Genomic DNA, 24,009 nt, shown 5'->3' with positions numbered 1-24,009 from the left:
GAAACCACCAGCAAACCCGGCCCAAACTACAACGTTTAGAAACCACCAGCAAACCCAGCCCAAACTACAACGTTTAGAAACCACCAGCAAACCCAGCCCAAACTACAACGTTTAGAAACCACCAGCAAACCCAGCCCAAACTACAACGTTTAGAAACCACCAGCAAACCCAGCCCAAACTGCAACGTTTAGAAACCACCAGCAAACCCAGCCCAAACTACAACGTTTAGAAACCACCAGCAAACCCAGCCCAAACTGCAACGTTTAGAAACCACCAGCAAACCCAGCCCAAACTACAACGTTTAGAAACCACCAGCAAACCCAGCCCAAACTACAAGACAACGTTTAGAAACCACCAGCAAACCCAGCCCAAACTACAACGTTTAGAAACCACCAGCAAACCCAGCCCAAACTACAACGTTTAGAAACCACCAGCAAACCCAGCCCAAACTACAACGTTTAGAAACCACCAGCAAACCCAGCCCAAACTACAACGTTTAGAAACCACCAGCAAACCCAGCCCAAACTACAACGTTTAGAAACCACCAGCAAACCCAGCCCAAACTACAACGTTTAGAAACCACCAGCAAACCCAGCCCAAACTACAACGTTTAGAAACCACCAGCAAACCCAGCCCAAACTACAACGTTTAGAAACCACCAGCAAACCCGGCCCAAACTGCAACGTTTAGAAACCACCAGCAAACCCGGCCCAAACTGCAACGTTTAGAAACCACCAGCAAACCCGGCCCAAACTGCAACGTTTAGAAACCACCAGCAAACCCGCCCAAACTGCAACGTTTAGAAACCACCAGCAAACCCGGCCCAAACTGCAACGTTTAGAAACCAACAGCAAACCCAGCCCAAACTGCAACGTTTAGAAACCACCAGCAAACCCGGCCCAAACTGCAACGTTTAGAAACCAACAGCAAACCCGGCCCAAACTACAACATTTAGAAACCACCAGCAAACCCGGCCCAAACTGCAACGTTTAGAAACCACCAGCAAACCCGGCCCAAACTGCAACGTTTAGAAACCACCAGCAAACCCGCCCAAACTGCAACGTTTAGAAACCACCAGCAAACCCGGCCCAAACTGCAACGTTTAGAAACCAACAGCAAACCCAGCCCAAACTGCAACGTTTAGAAACCACCAGCAAACCCGGCCCAAACTGCAACGTTTAGAAACCAACAGCAAACCCGGCCCAAACTACAACGTTTAGAAACCACCAGCAAACCCAGCCCAAACTGCAACGTTTAGAAACCACCAGCAAACCCAGCCCAAACTACAACGTTTAGAAACCACCAGCAAACCCAGCCCAAACTGCAACGTTTAGAAACCACCAGCAAACCCAGAACAGAGAACAGAACGTCCATCTAGAGGAGACTGAGATACCCCCGGTCTAGTTTACCCAACCCCCGGTCTAGTTTACCCAGCCCCCGGTCTAGTCTACCCAACCCCCGGTCTAGTTTACCCAGCCCCGGGTCTAGTTTACCCAGCCCCCGGTCTAGTTTACCCAGCCCCGGTCTAGTTTACCCAGCCCCGGTCTAGTTTACCCAGCCCCGGTCTAGTTTACCCAACCCCCGGTCTAGTTTACCCAGCCCCCGGTCTAGTTTACCCAGCCCCGGTCTAGTTTACCCAGCCCCCCGGTCTAGTTTACCCAACCCCGGTCTAGTTTACCCAGCCCCGGTCTAGTTTACCCAGCCCCCCGGTCTAGTTTACCCAGCCCCCGGTCTAGTTTACCCAACCCCGGTCTAGTTTACCCAGCCCCCGGTCTAGTTTACCCAGCCCCCGGTCTAGTCTACCCAGCCCCGGTCTAGTTTACCCAGCCCCCCGGTCTAGTCTACCCAGCCCCCGGTCTAGTTTACCCAACCCCGGTCTAGTCTACCCAGCCAGCCCCCGGTCTAGTCTACCCAGCCAGCCCCCGGTCTAGTTTACCCAGCCAGCCCCCGGTCTAGTTTACCCCAGCCCCGGTCTAGTTTACCCAACCCCGGTCTAGTTTACCCCAGCCCCGGTCTAGTTTACCCAACCCCGGTCTAGTTTACCCAACCCCGGTCTAGTTTACCCAACCCCGGTCTAGTTTACCCCAGCCCCCGGTCTAGTCTACCCGCCCAGCCCCGGTCTAGTTTACCCAACCCCCGGTCTAGTTTACCCAACCCCCGGTCTAGTTTACCCAGCCCCCCGGTCTAGTTTACCCAGCCCCCGGTCTAGTTTACCCAGCCCCGGTCTAGTTTACCCAGCCCCCGGTGTACCCACCCAGCCCCGGGTCTACCCACCCAGCCCCCGGTCTAGTTTACCCAGCCCCGGTCTAGTTTACCCAGCCCCGGTCTACCCACCCAGCCCCCGGGTCTAGTCTACCCGGCCAGCCCCGGGTCTAGTCTACCCGGCCAGCCCCCGGGTCTAGTCTACCCGGCCAGCCCCCGGGTCTAGTCTACCCGGCCAGCCCCCGGTCTAGTTTACCCAACCCCGGTCTAGTTTACCCGGCCAGCCCCGGGTCTAGTCTACCCGGCCAGCCCCCGGTCTAGTTTACCCGGCCAGCCCCCGGGTCTAGTCTACCCGGCCAGCCCCCGGTCTAGTCTACCCGGCCAGCCCCGGTCTAGTCTACCCGGCCAGCCCCGGGTCTAGTCTACCCGGCCAGCCCCCGGGTCTAGTCTACCCGGCCAGCCCCCGGGTCTAGTCTACCCGGCCAGCCCCGGTCTAGTCTACCCGGCCAGCCCCCGGTCTAGTCTACCCGGCCAGCCCCCCGGTCTAGTTTACCCAGCCCCGGGTCTAGTTTACCCAGCCAGCCCCGGGTCTAGTCTACCCAGCCAGCCCCCGGTCTAGTCTACCCAGCCAGCCCCCGGTCTAGTCTACCCAGCCAGCCCCCGGTCTAGTCTACCCAGCCAGCCCCGGTCTAGTCTACCCAGCCAGCCCCCGGTCTAGTCTACCCAGCCAGCCCCCGGTCTAGTCTACCCAGCCAGCCCCGGTCTAGTCTACCCAGCCAGCCCCCGGGTCTAGTCTACCCCAGCCAGCCCCCGGTCTAGTCTACCCCAGCCAGCCCCCGGTCTAGTTTACCCCAGCCAGCCCCCGGTCTAGTTTACCCCAGCCAGCCCCGGTCTAGTTTACCCCAGCCAGCCCCGGTCTAGTTTACCCCAGCCAGCCCCCGGTCTAGTTTACCCCAGCCAGCCCCCGGTCTAGTTTACCCCAGCCAGCCCCGGTCTAGTTTACCCCAGCCAGCCCCCGGTCTAGTTTACCCCAGCCCCGGTCTAGTTTACCCCAGCCCCGGTCTAGTTTACCCCAGCCCCGGTCTAGTTTACCCCAGCCCCGGGTCTAGTTTACCCCAGCCCGGTCTAGTTTACCCCAGCCCCGGTCTAGTTTACCCCAGCCCCGGGTCTAGTTTACCCCAGCCCCGGTCTAGTTTACCCCAGCCCCGGTCTAGTTTACCCCAGCCCCGGTCTAGTTTACCCCAGCCCCGGTCTAGTTTACCCCAGCCCGGTCTAGTTTACCCCAGCCCGGTCTAGTTTACCCCAGCCCCGGTCTAGTTTACCCAGCCAGCCCCGGTCTAGTCTACCCAGCCAGCCCCGGTCTAGTCTACCCAGCCAGCCCCGGTCTAGTCTACCCAGCCAGCCCCCGGTCTAGTCTACCCAGCCAGCCCCCCGGTCTAGTCTACCCAGCCAGCCCCGGTCTAGTCTACCCAGCACTGGTCTAGTTTACCCTAGCCCCGGTCTAGCTTACCCCAGCCCCGGGCTGGTTTACCCCAGCCCCGGGCTAGTTTACCCCAGCCCCGGGCTAGTTTACCCCAGCCCCGGTCTAGTTTACCCCAGCCCCGGTCTAGTTTACCCCAGCCCCGGTCTAGTTTACCCCAGCCCCGGTCTAGTTTACCCCAGCCCCCGGTCTAGTTTACCCCAGCCCCGGTCTAGTTTACCCCAGCCCCCGGTCTAGTTTACCCCAGCCCCGGTCTAGTTACCCCAGCCCCCGGTCTAGTTTACCCCAGCCCGGTCTAGTTTACCCCAGCCCCGGTCTAGTTTACCCCAGCCCCGGTCTAGTTTACCCCAGCCGCGGTCTAGTTTACCCCAGCCCCGGTCTAGTTTACCCCAGCCCCGGTCTAGTCTACCCAGCCAGCCCCCGGTCTAGTCTACCCAGCCAGCCCCCGGTCTAGTCTACCCAGCCAGCCCCCGGTCTAGTCTACCCAGCCAGCCCCCGGTCTAGTCTACCCAGCCAGCCCCCGGTCTAGTCTACCCAGCCAGCCCCCGGTCTAGTCTACCCAGCACTGGTCTAGTTTACCCTAGCCCCGGTCTAGCTTACCCCAGCCCCGGGCTAGTTTACCCCAGCCCCGGGCTAGTTTACCCCAGCCCCGGGCTAGTTTACCCCAGCCCCGGGCTAGTTTACCCCAGCCCCGGGCTAGTTTACCCCAGCCCCGGTCTAGTTTACCCCAGCCCCGGTCTAGTTTACCCCAGCCCCGGTCTAGTTTACCCCAGCCCCGGTCTAGTTTACCCCAGCCCCGGTCTAGTTTACCCCAGCCCCGGTCTAGTTTACCCCAGCCCCGGTCTAGTTTACCCCAGCCCCGGTCTAGTTTACCCCAGCCCCGGGCTAGTTTACCCCAGCCCCGGTCTAGTTTACCCCAGCCCCGGTCTAGTTTACCCCAGCCCCGGTCTAGTCTACCCAGCCAGCACCCGGTCTAGTCTACCCAGCCAGCACCCGGTCTAGTCTACCCAGCCAGCACCCGGTCTAGTCTACCCAGCCAGCACCCGGTCTAGTCTACCCAGCCAGCACCCGGTCTAGTCTACCCAGCCAGCCCCCGGTCTAGTCTACCCAGCCAGCCCCGGTCTAGTCTACCCAGCCAGCCCCCGGTCTAGTCTACCCAGCCAGCCCCGGTCTAGTCTACCCAGCCAGCCCCCGGTCTAGTCTACCCAGCCAGCCCCCGGTCTAGTCTACCCAGCCAGCCCCCGGTCTAGTCTACCCAGCCAGCCCCCGGTCTAGTCTACCCAGCCAGCCCCCGGTCTAGTCTACCCAGCCAGCCCCCGGTCTAGTTTACCCAGCCCCGGTCTAGTCTACCCAGCCCTGGTCTAGTTTACCCCAGCCCCGGTCTAGTCTACCCAGCCCCGGTCTAGTCTACCCAGCCCCGGTCTAGTCTACCCAGCCCTGGTCTAGTCTGTTACAGACCAGTGAACTCAAAGCACTCCCAAGCAGACATCAGCTATCGTAGTGTTTATGGAGAGACGGGCAGATGGAATCTGATGGCGTTTAGCCTTTAACCTGGGCTCTCTGCAGCATTTGAAGAGTGTTTAAATGCTGCAGTGTGTGGGAGGGAGAGGCTGCAGTCTCAGGGAGAGGACTGACAGGGCTCCACAGGCCTCCTAGTGATGCTAAGCAGCTGTTGTATGGGATCAGTCACCAAGAGGCCAGACAAACACAGCCAGCGTCCTAAACAGCACCCTCTTCCCTATATAGTGCACTAGATAGAACCCTCCCAGCTACAGGTCTATCCCAGCCAGTAACAACAGGCTGTGGCTTCACGTGTGCTCGGCCGGGACCACAAGGGTCCGTGGGCCGAAGCTCGGCCGGGACCACAAGGGTCCGTGGGCGAAGCTCGGCCGGGACCACAAGGGTCCGTGGGCGAAGCTCGGCCGGGACCATAAGGGTCCGTGGGCTGAAGCTTGGATAGGACCATACAATTGATTAAATCATTTAATACCACATAATGACAAAGCAAAAAAAGATTTTTAGAGAAAAAAATTAAATATCACATTTCCATAAGTATTCAGACCCTTTACTCAGTACTTTGTTGAAGCACCTTTTGGCAGCGATTACATCCTCTAGTCTTCTTGGGTTTGACGCTACAAACTTGGAAAACCTGTATTTGGGAGTTTCTCCCATTCTTCTCTGCTGATCCTCTCAAGCTCTGTCAGGTTGGATGGGGAGCGTCGCTGCACAGCTATTTTCAGGTCTCTCCGGAGATGTTCGATCAGGTTCAAGTCCGGGCTCTGGCTGGGACACTCAAGGACATTCAGAGACTTGTCCCGAAGCCACTCCTGTGTTGTCTTGGCTGTGTGTTTAGGGTCGTTGTCCTGTTGGAAGGTGAACCTTCACCCCAGTCTGAGGTCCTGAGCAGGTTTTCATCAAGGATCTCTGTACTTTGCTCCGTTCATCTTTCCTTCGATCCTGACTAGTCTCTCAGTCCCTGCCTCTGAAAACCATCCCCACAGCATGATGCTGCCACCACCACCATTGCTTCACCATAGGGATGGTGCCAGGTTTCCTCCAGACGTGACCCTTGGCATTCAGGCCAAAGAGTTCAATCTTGGTTTCATCAGACCAGAGAATCTTGTTTCTCATGGTCTCAGAGTCCTTTAGGTGCCTTTTGGCAAACTCCAAGTGGGCTGTCATGTGCCTTTTACTGAGGAGTGGCTTCCGTCTGGCCACTCTACCATAAAGACCTGATTGGTGGAGTGCTGCAGAGATGGTTGTCCTTCTGGAAGGTTCTCCCATCTCCACAGAGGAACTCTGGCGCTTTGTCAGAGTGACCATCGGGTTTTTGTCACCTCCCTGACCAAGGCCCTTCTCCCCCCGATTGCTCAGTTTGGCCGGGCGGCCAGCTCTAGGAAGAGTCTTGGTGGTTCCAAACTTCTTCCATTTCAGAATGATGGAGGCCACTGTGTACTTGGGGACCTTCAATGCAGCAGAAATGTTTTGGTGCCCTTCCCCAGACCTGTGCCTCGACACAATACTGCTCTAAGTACAATTCCTTTGACCTCATGGCTTGGTTTTTACTCTGACATGCACTGTCAACTGTGGGACCTTATATAGACAGGTGTGTGCCTTTCCAAATCATGTCTAATCAATTGAATTTACCACAGGTGGACTCCAATCAGGGTGTAGAAACATTAAGGATGTTCAATGGAAACAGGATGCACCTGAGCTCAGTTTAGAGTCCCTGTGGCTCAGTTGGTAGAGCATGGTGTTTGCAACGCCAGCGTTGTGGGTTCGATTCTTAACCTGTTTATGTCATTATGAGGCACTGTGTGTAGATTGCTGATAATATTTTGTATTTAGTCCATTTTCGAATATGGCTGTAACATAAAATGTGGAAAAAGTCAAGGGGTCTGAATACTTTCCGAATGCACTGAATACCGCATCTAAAGTCAATCTGGTGGCCGCCCCTCAATCTTCGCTAGCTAGCTAGCTAACGTTATACTGCATCTAAAGTCAATCTGGTGGCCTCCCCTCAATCTTCGATAGCTAGCTAGCTAGCTAGCTAACGTTATACTGCATCTAAAGTCAATCTGGTGGCCGCCCCTCAATCTTCGATAGCTAGCTAGCTAACGTTATACTGCATCTAAAGTCAATCTGGTGGCCTCCCCTCAATCTTCGCTAGCTAGCTAACGTTATACTGCATCTAAAGTCAATCTGGTGGCCTCCCCTCAATCTTCGATAGCTAGCTAGCTAGCTAACGTTATACTGCATCTAAAGTCAATCTGGTGGCCGCCCCTCAATCTTCGCTAGCTAGCTAGCTAACATTATACTGCATCTAAAGTCAATCTGGTGGCCGCCCCTCAATCTTCGCTAGCTATCTAGCTAACGTTATACTGCATCTAAAGTCAATCTGGTGGCCGCCCCTCAATCTTCGCTAGCTAGCTAGCTAACGTTATACTGCATCTAAAGTCAATCTGGTGGCCTCCCCTCAATCTTCGATAGCTAGCTAGCTAACGTTATACTGCATCTAAAGTCAATCTGGTGGCCTCCCTCAATCTTCGATAGCTAGCTAGCTAACGTTATACTGCATCTAAAGTCAATCTGGTGGCCTCCCTAAATCTTCGCTAGCTAGCTAACGTTATACTGCATCTAAAGTCAATCTGGTGGCCGCCCCTAAATCTTCGCTAGCTAGCTAGCTAACGTTATACTGCATCTAAAGTCAATCTGGTGGCCTCCCCTAAATCTTCGCTAGCTAGCTAGCTAACGTTATACTGCATCTAAAGTCAATCCGGTGGCCTCCCCTCAATCTTCGCTAGCTAGCTAACGTTATACTGCATCTAAAGTCAATCTGGTGGCCTCCCCTCAATCTTCGCTAGCTAGCTAACGTTATACTGCATCTAAAGTCAATCTGGTGGCCTCCCCTAAATCTTCGCTAGCTAGCTAACGTTATACTGCATCTAAAGTCAATCCGGTGGCCTCCCCTCAATCTTCGCTAGCTAGCTAGCTAACATTATACTGCATCTAAAGTCAATCCGGTGGCCTCCCCTCAATCTTCGATAGCTAGCTAACGTTATACTGCATCTAAAGTCAATCTGGTGGCCTCCCCTCAATCTTCGCTAGCTAGCTAACGTTATACTGCATCTAAAGTCAATCTGGTGGCCTCCCCTCAATCTTCGCTAGCTAGCTAACGTTATACTGCATCTAAAGTCAATCTGGTGGCCTCCCCTCAATCTTCGATAGCTAGCTAACATTATACTGCATCTAAAGTTAATCTGGCAACATCAAAAATAATGACAAAAGGTTTTTCTTACTAATTATTTGCTTCCTTTTGAATGTCATTGTATTTCCAAGCCACTAATACACACTTTTAATGAAATCTTCACCAGCGCTCATTGACGATGCATTGAGTAGAATGCTCAGGTCGGGCATCAGTCCAAAACAAAACGTTCAAAACAATATAATGACGAAACATGCGACCCAGGAATAGATTAACTCCAGCTAGGCTAGTTGAGAACAAGTCCTTTATTTAACCAGGTAGGCTAGTTGAGAACAAGTCCTTTATTTAACCAGCTAGGCTAGTTGAGAACAAGTCCTTTATTTAACCAGGTAGGCTAGTTGAGAACAAGTCCTTTATTTAACCAGGTTAGGCTAGTTGAGAACAAGTCCTTTATTTAACCAGGTAGGCTAGTTGAGAACAAGTCCTTTATTTAACCAGGTAGGCTAGTTGAGAACAAGTCCTTTATTTAACCAGCTAGGCTAGTTGAGAACAAGTCCTTTATTTAACCAGGTAGGCTAGTTGAGAACAAGTTCTCATTTACAATTGCGACCTGGCCAAGATAAAGCAAAGCAGTTTGACAACATACAACAACAACAGAGTTACACATGGAGTAAAACAAACATACAGTCAATAATACAGTAGAAAAATAAGTCTATATACAATGTGAGCAAATGAGGTGAGATAAGGGAGGTAAAGGCAATAAATAGGCCATGGTGGCAAAGTAAATACAATATAGCAAGTAAAACACTGGAATGGTAGATTTGTAGTGGAAGAAAGTGCAAAGTACAAATAGAAATAATGGGGTGCAAAGGAGCTAAATAAATAAATACAGTAGGGGAAGAGGTAATTGTTTGGGGCTAAATTATAGATGGGCTGTGTACAGGTGCAGTGATCTGTGAGCTGCTCTGACAGCTGGTGCTTAAAGCTAGTGAGGGAGATAAGCGTTTCCAGTTTCAATTTGTGGCATATACTTCTCCTAATATATCATACATAACCTAAAGCAGCGTTAAAAATTATTCTTGTCCTTCCTTCTAACCTATCGACTCTCTCTTCCCCCCCCACCAATCGGTCCTTTATGTCATAACTCAACCCTTTAACTCTACAGAGTCTGAGAAAGGATCCTCTGAAAGCTCGGTTGAGATTATGTCCACAGCAGGACAAGCCTATACGCTTCAAGGAGAAGTTCATAACCGCACTCCCCGATGGCACTCTGTCTGGCGGCTGTTGCTAAGCAGCGAGAGCTCTGCGGCGAATAGAGAACGTCAGAGAGAAAGAAGTGGGAGAAAAAAAAACTCCAGAAAGTTGTGGATGAAGGTGCTGCTAGATCCTATAGAGCTTGTGGTCGCCGACTGGTCCATCGCCAAAACGTTTAAAACCCATGACTAGAGAGAGAGAGAGAGAGAGACTGTCAACACGTGCCTTCGTCCTTCGTCCCACTCAGAGCTGTCAACACGTGCCTTTGTCCTTCGTCCCACTCAGAGCTGTCAACACGTGCCTTTGTCCTTCGTCCCACTCAGAGCTGTCAACACGTGCCTTTGTCCTTCGTCCCACTCAGAGCTGTCAACACGTGCCTTTGTCCTTCGTCCCACTCAGAGCTGTCAACACGTGCCTTCGTCCTTCGTCCCACTCAGAGCTGTCAACACGTGCCTTCGTCCTTCGTCCCACTCAGAGCTGTCAACACGTGCCTTCGTCCTTCGTCCCACTCAGAGCTGTCAACACGTGCCTTCGTCCTTCGTCCCACTCAGAGCTGTCAACACGTGCCTTCGTCCTTCGTCCCACTCAGAGCTGTCAACACGTGCCTTCGTCCTTCGTCCCACTCAGAGCTGTCAACACGTGCCTTCGTCCCTTCGTCCCACTCAGAGCTGTCAACACGTGCCTTCGTCCTTCGTCCCACTCAGAGCTGTCAACACGTGCCTTCGTCCTTCGTCCCACTCAGAGCTGTCAACACGTGCCTTCGTCCTTCGTCCCACTCAGCCCTGTCAACACGTGCCTTCGTCCTTCGTCCACTCCTCCCCTGTCAACACGTGCCTTCGTCCTTCGTCCTCCTCATCCCTGTCAACACGTGCCTTCGTCCTTCGTCCCTCCTCATCCCTGTCAACACGTGCCTTCGTCCTTCGTCCCACTCAGCCCTGTCAACACGTGCCTTCGTCCTTCGTCCCACTCCTCCCCTGTCAACACGTGCCTTCGTCCTTCGTCCACTCAGAGCTGTCAACACGTGCCTTTGTCCTTCGTCCACTCCTCCCTGTCAACACGTGCCTTCGTCCTTCGTCCCACTCAGCCCTGTCAACACGTGCCTTCGTCCTTCGTCCCACTCAGCCCTGTCAACACGTGCCTTTGTCCTTCGTCCCACTCAGCCCTGTCAACACGTGCCTTTGTCCTTTGTCCCACTCAGAGCTGTCAACAGTAATGAATGAGGTGAAAAGTGTATCGATAGACCTGCATTGTTATTATTAGAAGCAGTGACCCTAACTGGCTCAGTGTCATTGGTGGAAAGGGAGAATGAGAGGCGGACCCTAACTGGGTCAGTGTCATTGGTGGAAAGGGAGAATGAGAGGCGGACCCTAACTGGCTCAGTGTCATTGGTGGAAAGGGAGAACGAGAGGCGGACCCTAAATGGGTCAGTGTCATTGGTGGAAAGGGAGAACGAGAGGCGGACCCTAACTGGCTCAGTGTCATTGGTGGAAAGGGAGAACGAGAGGCGGACCCTAACTGGGTCAGTGTCATTGGTGGAAAGGGAGAACGAGAGGCGGACCCTAACTGGGTCAGTGTCATTGGTGGAAAGGGAGAACGAGAGGCGGACCCTAACTGGCTCAGTGTCATTGGTGGAAAGGGAGAACGAGAGGCGGACCCTAACTGGGTCAGTGTCATTGGTGGAAAGGGAGAACGAGAGGCGGACCCTAACTGGGTCAGTGTCATTGGTGGAAAGGGAGAACGAGAGGCGGACCCTAACTGGGTCAGTGTCATTGGTGGAAAGGGAGAACGAGAGGCGGACCCTAACTGGGTCAGTGTCATTGGTGGAAAGGGAGAAGGAGAGGCGGACCCTAACTGGGTCAGTGTCATTGGTGGAAAGGGAGAACGAGAGGCGGACCCTAACTGGGTCAGTGTCATTGGTGGAAAGGGAGAACGAGAGGCGGACCCTAACTGGCTCAGTGTCATTGGTGGAAAGGGAGAACGAGAGGCGGACCCTAACTGGGTCAGTGTCATTGGTGGAAAGGGAGAACGAGAGGCGGACCCTAACTGGGTCAGTGTCATTGGTGGAAAGGGAGAAGGAGAGGCGGACCCTAACTGGGTCAGTGCCATTGGAGGAAAGGGAGAACGAGAGGCGGACCCTAACTGGGTCAGTGTCATTGGTGGAAAGGGAGAACGAGAGGCGGACCCTAACTGGGTCAGTGTCATTGGTGGAAAGGGAGAACGAGAGGCGGACCCTAACTGGCTCAGTGTCATTGGTGGAAAGGGAGAAGGAGAGGCGGACCCTAACTGGCTCAGTGTCATTGGTGGAAAGGGAGAAGGAGAGGCGGACCCTAACTGGCTCAGTGTCATTGGTGGAAAGGGAGAAGGAGAGGCGGACCCTAACTGGGTCAGTGTCATTGGTGGAAAGGGAGAACGAGAGGCGGGCCCTAACACGGCCAACGGCATTGGTGGAAAGGGAGATCGAGAGGCGGACCCTAACAAATAGATCAGGACAACAGGCTGATGGGAAACCAAACCCACAGTAGTAGAGGCTCAGAGAGACAGGCAAACCCACAGGAGTAGAGGCTCAGAGAGACAGGCAAACCCACAGTAGTAGAGGCTCAGAGAGACAGGCAAACCCACAGGAGTAGAGGCTCAGAGAAGAGACAGGCAAACCCACAGGAGTAGAGGCTCAGAGAGACAGGCAAACCCACAGTAGTAGAGGCTCAGAGAGACAGGCAAACCCACAGGAGTAGAGGCTCAGAGGAGAGACAGGCAAACCCACAGGAGTAGAGGCTCAGAGAGACAGGCAAACCCACAGTAGTAGAGGCTCAGAGAGACAGGCAAACCCACAGTAGTAGAGGCTCAGAGAGACAGGCAAACCCACAGTAGTAGAGGCTCAGAGAGACAGGCAAACCCACAGGAGTAGAGGCTCAGAGGAGAGACAGGCAAACCCACAGTAGTAGAGGCTCAGAGAGACAGGCAAACCCACAGTAGTAGAGGCTCAGAGGAGAGACAGGCAAACCCACAGTAGTAGAGGCTCAGAGGAGAGACAGGCAAACCCACAGTAGTAGAGGCTCAGAGGAGAGACAGGCAAACCCACAGTAGTAGAGGCTCAGAGAGACAGGCAAACCCACAGTAGTAGAGGCTCAGAGGAGAGACAGGCAAACCCACAGGAGTAGAGGCTCAGAGGAGAGACAGGCAAACCCACAGTAGTAGAGGCTCAGAGAGACAGGCAAACCCACAGGAGTAGAGGCTCAGAGGAGAGACAGGCAAACCCACAGCAGTAGAGAGTCAGAGGAGAGACAGGCAAACCCACAGGAGTAGAGGCTCAGAGGAGAGACAGGCAAACCCACAGTAGTAGAGGCTCAGAGGAGAGACAGGCAAACCCACAGGAGTAGAGGCTCAGAGGAGAGAGAGGCAAACCCACAGGAGTAGAGGCTCAGAGAGACAGGCAAACCCACAGCAGTAGAGGCTCAGAGGAGAGACAGGCAAACCCACAGGAGTAGAGGCTCAGAGGAGAGACAGGCAAACCCACAGTAGTAGAGGCTCAGAGGAGAGACAGGCAAACCCACAGTAGTAGAGGCTCAGAGAGACAGGCAAACCCACAGTAGTAGAGGCTCAGAGGAGAGACAGGCAAACCCACAGTAGTAGAGGCTCAGTGGAGAGACAGGCAAACCCACAGTAGTAGAGGCTCAGAGGAGAGACAGGCAAACCCACAGTAGTAGAGGCTCAGAGGAGAGACAGGCAAACCCACAGTAGTAGAGGCTCAGAGGAGAGACAGGCAAACCCACAGCAGTAGAGGCTCAGAGGAGAGACAGGCAAACCCACAGTAGTAGAGGCTCAGAGAGACAGGCAAACCCACAGCAGTAGAGGCTCAGAGAGACAGGCAAACCCACAGTAGTAGAGGCTCAGAGAGACAGGCAAACCCACAGTAGTAGAGGCTCAGAGAGACAGGCAAACCCACAGTAGTAGAGGCTCAGAGGAGAGAAAGTCTAACCCACAGTAGTAGAGGCTCAGAGGAGAGACAGGCAAACCCACAGTAGTAGAGGCTCAGAGAGACAGGCAAACCCACAGGAGTAGAGGCTCAGAGAGACAGGCAAACCCACAGTAGTAGAGGCTCAGAGGAGAGAAAGTCTAACCCACAGTAGTAGAGGCTCAGAGGAGAGACAGGCAAACCCACAGTAGTAGAGGCTCAGAGAGACAGGCAAACCCACAGGAGTAGAGGCTCTGAGGAGAGACAGGCAAACCCACAGTAGTAGAGGCTCAGAGGAGAGACAGGCAAACCCACAGGAGTAGAGGCTCAGAGGAGAGACAGGCAAACCCACAGTAGTAGAGGCTCAGAGGAGAGACAGGCAAACCCACAGCAGTAGAGGCTCAGAGGAGAGACAGGCAAACCCACAGTAGTAGAGGCTCAGAGGAGAGACAGGCAAACCCACAGTAGTAGAGGCTCAGAGAGACAGGCAAACCCACAGGAGTAGAGGCTCTGAGGAGAGACAGGCAAACCCACAGGAGTAGAGGCTCAGAGGAGAGACAGGCAAACCCACAGCAGTAGAGGCTCAGAGAGACAGGCAAACCCACAGGAGTAGAGGCTCTGAGGAGAGACAGGCAAACCCACAGGAGTAGAGGCTCAGAGGAGAGACAGGCAAACCCACAGGAGTAGAGGCTCAGAGGAGAGACAGGCAAACCCACAGGAGTAGAGGCTCAGAGGAGAGACAGGCAAACCCACAGTAGTAGAGGCTCAGAGGAGAGACAGGCAAACCCACAGCTTGGTGGTTACAGATCTGTGTGTCTAGTCCTTACCTGGTGGAACTCTGGGATACCTTCAGGACTGCAGGTGGGCTGGGTCTTCTGTCCAGGTGAGTTGGGTCTTCTGTCCAGGTGAGCTGGGTCTTCTGTCCAGGTGAGCTGTGTCTGCTCTGGGGCGTGGTTCTGTCTGTCCTGCAGGTGAGTTGTATCTGCTCTGGGGCGTGGTTCTGTCTGTCCTGCAGGTGAGTTGTATCTGCTCTGGGGCGTGGTTCTGTCTGTCCAGGTGAGTTGTATCTGCTCTGGGGCGTGGTTCTGTCTGTCCAGGTGAGTTGTATCTGCTCTGGGGCGTGGTTCTGTCTGTCCAGGTGAGTTGTGTCTGCTCTGGGGCGTGGTTCTGTCTGTCCAGGTGAGTTGTATCTGCTCTGGGGCGTGGTTCTGTCTGTCCAGGTGAGTTGTATCTGCTCTGGGGCGTGGTTCTGTCTGTCCAGGTGAGTTGTGTCTGCTCTGGGGCGTGGTTCTGTCTGTCCAGGTGAGTTGTATCTGCTCTGGGGCGTGGTTCTGTCTGTCCAGGTGAGTTGTATCTGCTCTGGGGCGTGGTTCTGTCTGTCCTGCAGGTGAGTTGTGTCTGCTCTGGGGGCGTGGTTCTGTCTGTCCTGCAGGTGAGTCTGATGGGTCAGGTAAGTGATGTCCTCCCACAGCCACAGGTGAGCTCACCTGGATGTTACAGACAACAGCACCTGGTGGAGGAAGAGACACACCTTATTCCTCAGGTGTCCTGGTTCAGAAATTACCATGGCAACCCAATCCCTCCTGGTAATACAGCACAGAACCCCAATCCCTCCTGGTAATACAGCACAGAACCCCAATCCCTCCTGGTAATACAGCACAGAACCCCAATCCCTCCTGGTAATACAGCACAGAACCCAATCCCTCCTGGTAATACAATACAGAACCCCAATCCCTCCTGGTAATACAGCACAGAACCCCAATCCCTCCTGGTAATACAGCACAGAACCCAATCCCTCCTGGTAATACAGCACAGAACCCCAATCCCTCCTGGTAATACAGCACAGAACCCCAATCCCTCCTGGTAATACAGCACAGAACCCCAATCCCTCCTGGTAATACAGCACAGAACCCCAATCCCTCCTGGTAATACAGCACAGAACCCCAATCCCTCCTGGTAATACAGCACAGAACCCCAATCCCTCCTGGTAATACAGCACAGAACCCCAATCCCTCCTGGTAATACAATACAGAACCCAATCCCTCCTGGTAATACAGCACAGAAACCCAATCCCTCCTGGTAATACAGCACAGAACCCCAATCCCTCCTGGTAATACAGCACAGAACCCCAATCCCTCCTGGTAATACAGCACAGAACCCCAATCCCTCCTGGTAATACAGTACAGGACCCCAATCCCTCCTGGTAATACAGCACAGAACCCAATCCCTCCTGGTAATACAGCACAGAACCCCAATCCCTCCTGGTAATACAGCACAGAACCCAATCCCTCCTGGTAATACAGCACAGAACCCCAATCCCTCCTGGTAATACAGCACAGACCCCAATCCCTCCTGGTAATACAATACAGAACCCCAATCCCTCCTGGTAATACAGCACAGAACCCCAATCCCTCCTGGTAATACAGCACAGAACCCCAATCCCTCCTGGTAATACAGCACAGAACCCCAATCCCTCCTGGTAATACAGCACAGAACCCCAATCCCTCCTGGTAATACAGCACAGAACCCAATCCCTCCTGGTAATACAGCACAGAACCCCAATCCCTCCTGGTAATACAGCACAGAACCCCAATCCCTCCTGGTAATACAGCACAGACCCCAATCCCTCCTGGTAATACAATACAGAACCCAATCCCTCCTGGTAATACAGCACAGAACCCCAATCCCTCCTGGTAATACAGCACAGAACCCCAATCCCTCCTGGTAATACAGTACAGAACCCAATCCCTCCTGGTAATACAGCACAGAACCCAATCCCTCCTGGTAATACAGCACAGAACCCAATCCCTCCTGGTAATACAGCACAGACCCCAATCCCTCCTGGTAATACAGCACAGAACCCCAATCCCTCCTGGTAATACAGCACAGAACCCCAATCCCTCCTGGTAATACAGCACAGAACCCCAATCCCTCCTGGTAATACAATACAGAACCCAATCCCTCCTGGTAATACAGCACAGAACCCCAATCCCTCCTGGTAATACAGCACAGAACCCCAATCCCTCCTGGTAATAGAGCACAGAACCCCAATCCCTCCTGGTAATACAGCACAGAACCCCAATCCCTCCTGGTAATACAATACAGAACCCAATCCCTCCTGGTAATACAGCACAGAACCCCAATCCCTCCTGGTAATACAGCACAGAACCCCAATCCCTCCTGGTAATACAGCACAGAACCCCAATCCCTCCTGGTAATACAGCACAGAACCCAATCCCTCCTGGTAATACAGTACAGAACCCCAATCCCTCCTGGCTAATGGAACGCTAAAGTAGTGCCCTATACAGGGTCCCGGGTAAAGTAGTGCACTATATAGGGAATAGGGTGCCATTGGGTCCTGGCCAGTGAGTGATACAGCGAGGTCCAGGTCAGATGGGCCTTTAGGTCAGACTGTGACCTATTGACCTGGAGCCCTAACCTGCCCTGGACTGTCACATACAATAACCCTCATCAGGCAGACTGATCAGTCACCAATAACCCTGTCAGCCAGACTGATCAGTCACCAATAACCCTCGTCAGCCAGACTGATCAGTCACCAATAACCCTGTCAGCCAGACTGATCAGTCACCAATAACCCTCGTCAGCCAGACTGATCAGTCACCAATAACCCTCGTCAGCCAGACTGATCAGTCACCAATAACCCTCGTCAGCCAGACTGATCAGTCACCAATAACCCTGTCAGCCAGACTGATCAGTCACCAATAACCCTGTCAGCCAGACTGATCAGTCACCAATAACCCTGTCAGGCCGGGTCAGGCTACGACAGGAGGACAGAGCAGAGAGCACCAACCAACCCCAGTCAAACATCACAGGATGACGTTCTGTGAAAAGACAGGTGAGCCTATCGTGTCTCGATGCCAACACAAGCACCACAGAACACACCTCTACTAGCTTATCACTATTATAAATTTAGTGCACTTCTTCTGACTCTCAGAGCCTGGCCAAAAGTAGTGCACGACATCGGGAATAGTGTGCCATTTGGGATGTACCTTTTAAAACGCTGCTGTCTTGGAGTTAAACAGAAAACCAGGTGGGGAACCAGCTCTGCTATGAGACCAGCCATCCCTACTGTTCTCCATCTGCTATGAGACCAGCCATCCCTACTGGTCTCCATCTGCTATGAGACCAGCCATCCCTACTGGTCTCCATCTGCTATGAGACCAGCCATCCCTACTGGTCTCCATCTGCTATGAGACCAGCCATCCCTACTGGTCTCCATCTGCTATGAGACCAGCCATCCCTACTGGTCTCCATCTGCTATGAGACCAGCCATCCCTACTGGTCTCCATCTGCTATGAGAACAGCCATCCCTACTGGTCTCCATCTGCTATGAGACCAGCCATCCCTACTGGTCTCCATCTGCTATGAGACCAGCCATCCCTACTGGTCTCCATCTGCTATGAGACCAGCCATCCCTACTGGTCTCCACCTGCTATGAGACCAGCCATCCCTACTGGTCTCCACCTGCTATGAGAACAGCCATCCCTACTGGTCTCCACCTGCTATGAGACCAGCCATCCCTACTGGTCTCCATCTGCTATGAGAACAGCCATCCCTACTGGTCTCCATCTGCTATGAGACCAGCCATCCCTACTGGTCTCCATCTGCTATGAGACCAGCCATCCCTACTGGTCTCCATCTGCTATGAGAACAGCCATCCCTACTGGTCTCCATCTGCTATGAGACCAGCCATCCCTACTGGTCTCCATCTGCTATGAGACCAGCCATCCCCTACTGGTGTCCATCTGCTATGAGACCAGCCATCCCTACTGGTCTCCATCTGCTATGAGAACAGCCATCCCTACTGGTCTCCATCTGCTATGAGAACAGCCATCCCTACTGGTCTCCACCTGCTATGAGACCAGCCATCCCTACTGGTCTCCACCTGCTATGAGAACAGCCATCCCTACTGGTCTCCACCTGCTATGAGAACAGCCATCCCTACTGGTCTCCACCTGCTATGAGACCAGCCATCCCTACTGGTCTCCACCTGCTATGAGACCAGCCATCCCTACTGGTCTCCACCTGCTATGAGAACAGCCATCCCTACTGGTCTCCACCTGCTATGAGAACAGCCATCCCTACTGGTCTCCACCTGCTATGAGAACAGCCATCCCTACTGGTCTCCATCTGCTATGAGACCAGCCATCCCTACTGGTCTCCATCTGCTATGAGAACAGCCATCCCTACTGGTCTCCATCTGCTATGAGACCAGCCATCCCTACTGGTCTCCATCTGCTATGAGACCAGCCATCCCTACTGGTCTCCATCTGCTATGAGAACAGCCATCCCTACTGGTCTCCATCTGCTATGAGACCAGCCATCCCTACTGGTCTCCATCTGCTATGAGAACAGCCATCCCTACTGGTCTCCATCTGCTATGAGAACAGCCATCCCTACTGGTCTCCATCTGCTATGAGACCAGCCATCCCTACTGGTCTCCATCTGCTATGAGACCAGCCATCCCCTACTGGTCTCCATCTGCTATGAGACCAGCCATCCCTACTGGTCTCCATCTGCTATGAGACCAGCCATCCCTACTGGTCTCCATCTGCTATGAGACCAGCCATCCCTACTGGTCTCCATCTGCTATGAGACCAGCCATCCCTACTGGTCTCCATCTGCTATGAGACCAACCATCCCTACTGGTCTCCATCTGCTATGGGACCAGCCATCCCCTACTGGTCTCCACCTGCTATGAGAACAGCCATCCCTACTGGTCTCCACCTGCTATGAGAACAGCCATCCCTACTGGTCTCCACCTGCTATGAGAACAGCCATCCCTACTGGTCTCCATCTGCTATGAGACCAGCCATCCCTACTGGTCTCCATCTGCTATGAGAACAGCCATCCCTACTGGTCTCCATCTGCTATGAGACCAGCCATCCCTACTGGTCTCCATCTGCTATGAGACCAGCCATCCCTACTGGTCTCCATCTGCTATGAGACCAGCCATCCCTACTGGTCTCCATCTGCTATGAGAACAGCCATCCCTACTGGTCTCCATCTGCTATGAGACCAGCCATCCCTACTGGTCTCCATCTGCTATGAGACCAGCCATCCCTACTGGTCTCCACCTGCTATGAGAACAGCCATCCCTACTGGTCTCCACCTGCTATGAGACCAGCCATCCCTACTGGTCTCCATCTGCTATGAGAACAGCCATCCCTACTGGTCTCCATCTGCTATGAGACCAGCCATCCCTACTGGTCTCCATCTGCTATGAGACCAGCCATCCCTACTGGTCTCCATCTGCTATGAGAACAGCCATCCCTACTGGTCTCCATCTGCTATGAGACCAGGCATCCCTACTGGTCTCCATCTGCTATGAGACCAGCCATCCCTACTGGTCTCCATCTGCTATGAGACCAGCCATCCCTACTGGTCTCCATCTGCTATGAGAACAGCCATCCCTACTGGTCTCCATCTGCTATGAGACCAGCCATCCCTACTGGTCTCCATCTGCTATGAGACCAGCCATCCCTACTGGTCTCCACCTGCTATGAGAACAGCCATCCCTACTGGTCTCCACCTGCTATGAGAACAGCCATCCCTACTGGTCTCCATCTGCTATGAGACCAGCCATCCCTACTGGTCTCCATCTGCTATGAGACCAGCCATCCCTACTGGTCTCCACCTGCTATGAGAACAGCCATCCCTATTGGTCTCCACCTGCTATGAGACCAGCCATCCCTACTGGTCTCCATCTGCTATGAGACCAGCCATCCCTACTGGTCTCCATCTGCTATGAGAACAGCCATCCCTACTGGTCTCCATCTGCTATGAGAACAGCCATCCCTACTGGTCTCCATCTGCTATGAGACCAGCCATCCCTACTGGTCTCCATCTGCTATGAGAACAGCCATCCCTACTGGTCTCCATCTGCTATGAGACCAGCCATCCCTACTGGTCTCCATCTGCTATGAGAACAGCCATCCCTACTGGTCTCCATCTGCTATGAGACCAGCCATCCCTACTGGTCTCCATCTGCTATGAGAACAGCCATCCCTACTGGTCTCCATCTGCTATGAGACCAGCCATCCCTACTGGTCTCCATCTGCTATGAGAACAGCCATCCCTACTGGTCTCCATCTGCTATGAGACCAGCCATCCCTACTGGTCTCCATCTGCTATGAGACCAGCCATCCCTACTGGTCTCCATCTGCTATGAGACCAGCCATCCCTACTGGTCTCCATCTGCTATGAGACCAGCCATCCCTACTGGTCTCCATCTGCTATGAGACCAGCCATCCCTACTGGTCTCCACCTGCTATGAGACCAGCCATCCCTACTGGTCTCCACCTGCTATGAGACCAGCCATCCCTACTGGTCTCCATCTGCTATGAGACCAGCCATCCCTACTGGTCTCCATCTGCTATGAGACCAGCCATCCCTACTGGTCTCCATCTGCTATGAGACCAGCCATCCCTACTGGTCTCCATCTGCTATGAGACCAGCCATCCCTACTGGTCTCCATCTGCTATGAGAACAGCCATCCCTACTGCTCTCCATCTGCTATGAGAACAGCCATCCCTACTGGTCTCCATCTGCTATGAGAACAGCCATCCCTACTGGTCTCCATCTGCTATGAGACCAGCCATCCCTACTGGTGTCCATCTGCTATGATAACAGCATGGCATGTGTTAAGCATGTAGCTAGCTAGAACCAAAGACTATCTATTATATTGACTCTAACCTTGTCCCCAGGGGTTTAACTGCAGATGGACGGACGTGTCTGGGGAACGAGATCAGCCCAAATGAAAAAAGGCCCAGTGGTTGTCATCTTTGCAGACAACCCCAGGTTAACGTTTTTTAACAGGTTATCATCAAATCATGTGCATCGACCCTCTAACGACCAACGACCTGCAGTGGTGGGAAAAAGCCCCCAGTCGTCATACTTGAGTAACAGCAAAAGACATCTTCATAGAACATGACTCAAGTAAAAGTGAAAGTCACCCTAGTAAAATACTACTTGAGTAAAAGTCTAAAAAGTATTTATTTTAAAATATACTTAAGTATCAAAAGAAAAACTAAAATCCTTAAAAAAAAAAAAATACAATTAAAGTACAGATACACCCCCCCTCAAAAAAACTACTTAGCCAAGTAGTACTTTAAAGTATTTCTACTTAAGTACTTTATAACAGTGACAAGCTGGTAATAAATAAGGTTATGTGAATATAACAGTCTGCAGACTCAACAGTCAATACTGGCCTTAACCACCCAGTTCAAAATGTGGCTAACTAGCTAACTCACACTACACAACCTGTTAACTAAACACTTCTGCTGTAACTTACACCAATTCATAAATCACATTATCAAGTTATAAAGACAGCCGCTTAGAACAACGTGTTGGTTAAATGGATATAACATAGCATAACTAGCTAACGTTAACAGTATTTAGTTAGCCAGCTAGCTAACGTTAACAGTATTTACTAGCCAGTTAGCACGTTAATGTGCACGTTAACAGTATTTAGTTAGCCAGCTAGCTAACGTTAACAGTATTTAGTTAGCCAGCTAGCTAACGTTAACAGTATTTAGTTAGCCAGTTACTGTTAACAGTATTTAGTTAGCCAGCTAGCTAACGTTAACAGTATTTAGTTAGCCAGCTAGCTAGTACCGTTAGCCTGTAGACCAGATAGTTTTTATAAAAACTATCAATGACGTTACTTAAAAATTGTGAGTTATCATGGAAATAAACAACTTTAGCTACCTGTGTTTTTGACCTGTTGTCAAATAAATAAAATAGCTTGTTGACAAAACATTTTTTTTATGAAAAGCGTGCTAATAATGTTAGCTCGGTGGGAGAAAACTACAAAAAAATCAGACTCACCAAGTTGAAATTCTGAAAACTGACGAAAAGTCACTGTGGCTTTGAACGCGACACGTCTTCGTCAACAACAACAAAAAAAGAGCCAATTCTTCTTTAAACTGGGAGGGGGAAAAAAACACACTTCAACAGAAAACATTTAAAAAGCGTGTCGCTTTACAAAAAAAAGTGACACATTTTGAGTGTTGCCAACTCGTGTAGTTCGCAAGTTGGACGCTTCGTGCTGGTGACGTCACATGCTGCGTTCATAAACAACTGGGAACTCGGAAATCACCGAATTCAGACGTTCACGACAAAATGGGAACTCGGGATTTTATTTATTTATTATTATTATTATTTTTATTATATATTTATTTTTTTCCGACAGGGGGGAAAATCGTTTCAAACTTTCATCCGTTTCTAAATCGGGAATTGACTGACGTCACGATTGAACGTGGTATGTTTCCGAGTTCCCCAGTTTTTTTCCCCAGAAAGCACTCTGAGCTTTGGGAATATACAGAGAAGGCATTGCCAGATGCGTCACTATAACCCAGAAAGTTAAAGCCGCACTGCACTGGAAGTTAAAATTGGAAATGGAATAAATGGATAAAAATCGCATTTTAAACACGATTTAAAATGTACTTTCGGAAGGGTTGTGGTCACTATTAATTTAATACATTAAATATATACATCAGACGGTTATTGAGGAGCTATTTCATAGTTTTCCCCCCCATTTCAATCTTATAGTATAACCCTGGTTGGCGTTACTATTACAGGAGGAGCAGACCATCCGATATGCCCTTAAATATGACATGAAACCTGGAATATAAAGGTAAGAGAACCAGTGCTTCTATAGGGAAACAAACCTCACATCCGTGCAGTTTGCAAACAATGTGGTTTAGGCTCCATTGTATCGTTGTTTCTTCTTTAGAAGAACTGCACTGGTGAGCAACAACAAAACAAAACACGCTGCTCCATAATATTCAACGTATACCATTTCAAATCCTGCTCCCGGTGCGGCTTGACTTCCGGGATATTATGACGCAGGTGTCCGTTCCTTGTCAGTGTGTTGCTCGGTACTGCCCGGGTCTCTCTGTGATTGAACAGGTGTCTGCTTCCCTCTAGCGGTTGATTTCATACACTATTAGATTGGCCTTTTTCTTTGACCAGCAGGCGGTGATAAAGTGCTATGCTACTTTCTCTAACGACGCTACTTTAGATTATAACGACGATATGCACCAGAGGAGGCTGGTGGGAGGAACTATAGGAGGAAGTGCTCACTGGATGGTATTAAACACATCAAAACTCTGTTACATGTATTCCATTCCAGACATTTCAATGAACCCGTCCTCCTATAGCCCCTGCCACCAGCCGCCACTGATACGCACCTACCTCCATACTCACATAGGATGAACTAGACTCCAAAAACATCCACGCAATACTGTACGTCTTATCTCACAACGTGGGTCTCTGGGAATGATCTGAAAATGAAATTTCACTAGTGGGGTAGGAAACGTAATGCAGCAGCATTATGAATACAGATGAGTTTTTATTTGAAGAAAATCCTGGACATGGAATGAATGGAAGCAG

The 24,009-nt window shown here is 52.0% G+C and overlaps 1 protein-coding gene across 5 annotated transcripts in view; it reads right to left on the bottom strand.

Moving 5' to 3' along the window:
- The window catches only part of LOC106596094 (neurocalcin-delta A), a 98,588-nt gene extending 75,155 nt beyond the window's left edge, over positions 1–23,433 (bottom strand). Inside the window, exons 1-3 of one of the 5 annotated variants that reach the window (XM_045712130.1) lie at positions 23,286–23,428; positions 22,444–22,541; positions 14,421–15,103 (exon numbers count right to left, since the gene is read on the bottom strand). The gene's annotated coding sequence lies outside the window, so the exon portion shown is untranslated. Of the gene's footprint in view, positions 1–14,420; positions 15,104–22,443; positions 22,738–23,285 lie in introns of those variants that run through there. The other 4 variants (XM_045712131.1, XM_045712132.1, XM_045712129.1 and 1 more) reach the window with 4 other exon arrangements.
- Between the last annotated feature and the right edge of the window lie 576 nt (positions 23,434–24,009).

Source organism: Salmo salar, unplaced genomic scaffold (assembly GCF_905237065.1).
Source record: "Salmo salar unplaced genomic scaffold, Ssal_v3.1, whole genome shotgun sequence".
NCBI classification, from domain to species: Eukaryota; Metazoa; Chordata; class Actinopteri; order Salmoniformes; family Salmonidae; genus Salmo; species Salmo salar.
The sequence above is the reverse complement of the archived record's forward strand: the minus strand, read 5'-3'. Positions and strand labels throughout refer to the sequence as shown.